Here is a 790-nt window from a genome sequence, read left to right as displayed (position 1 = left end):
GCCTCGTTAGCGCAGTAGGTAGCGCGTCAGTCTCATAATCTGAAGGTCGTGAGTTCGATCCTCACACGGGGCAAGCCTTTTTTTTTTCCCCCTACTACTCCAATGCAAATCAATGATAAATGACTTAAAGTGTCACTGTCGTTATAACTTTCAAAATCTAAATCAACAGTAGATGTGATATAAAGCAAGTTTGCAATATACATTCATTATTTTTGTTGTTGTTGTTATCCTGCTGTAAAACAAAGCTGAACTTACCAGAAATCCAGGTCCAGTCTCCTAAAGGCAGATTTTCTGGTGGAAAAAAACAGACTAAACACAGGAATTCCGGTCAGTACAGAGAGTGGAAGGAGGGGGAGAGGGAGGGGAGGAGGGGAGGGAGGAGAGAGAGGGAGGGGGGTGAGGGAGGGGGGTGAGAGTGGTCTCCCAGGGAAATTTTTTTTTTCTCTTCCCTCTTTTTTCCTCCCCTCTTCTTCTTCCATGTGTTCTCCTCCTTTCCTTTTTGGATATATGAAGGATGGTTAAAATACTAGTGTGGGGGCGTGACCAGCCATGGCCGTGTGAGGAAGCTTCTGCCTGAGCTCCTCCAGACCCAGACTCTAATCTGTCGGCATCGGCCACCTTAACCATGGGGAAAACGGCGAAAAAGAGCAGGGGACACTCCTCTACCCGCACTGCATCCCCCCAGGGGGATATTGGGACATATTTCACCCGTCCGGAGCCATTGGGGCCTGCTAAGGGGACGGAGCTGCCGGACACAGAACATGGCCGCCGCCATGCTGACGAGGCGCCA

General features: G+C 49.7%; 1 non-coding gene across 1 annotated transcript; it reads left to right on the top strand.

The window, feature by feature from the left end:
- On the top strand, positions 1-73 carry TRNAM-CAU (transfer RNA methionine (anticodon CAU)). Its single transcript has one exon. It is a non-coding gene; the product is annotated as a tRNA-Met (tRNA).
- Positions 74-790: the final 717 nt, after the last annotated feature.

Source organism: Dendropsophus ebraccatus, chromosome 1, assembly GCF_027789765.1.
Source record: "Dendropsophus ebraccatus isolate aDenEbr1 chromosome 1, aDenEbr1.pat, whole genome shotgun sequence".
NCBI lineage: Eukaryota > Metazoa > Chordata > Amphibia > Anura > Hylidae > Dendropsophus > Dendropsophus ebraccatus.
This window is presented reverse-complemented; position numbering and strand designations above follow the sequence as displayed.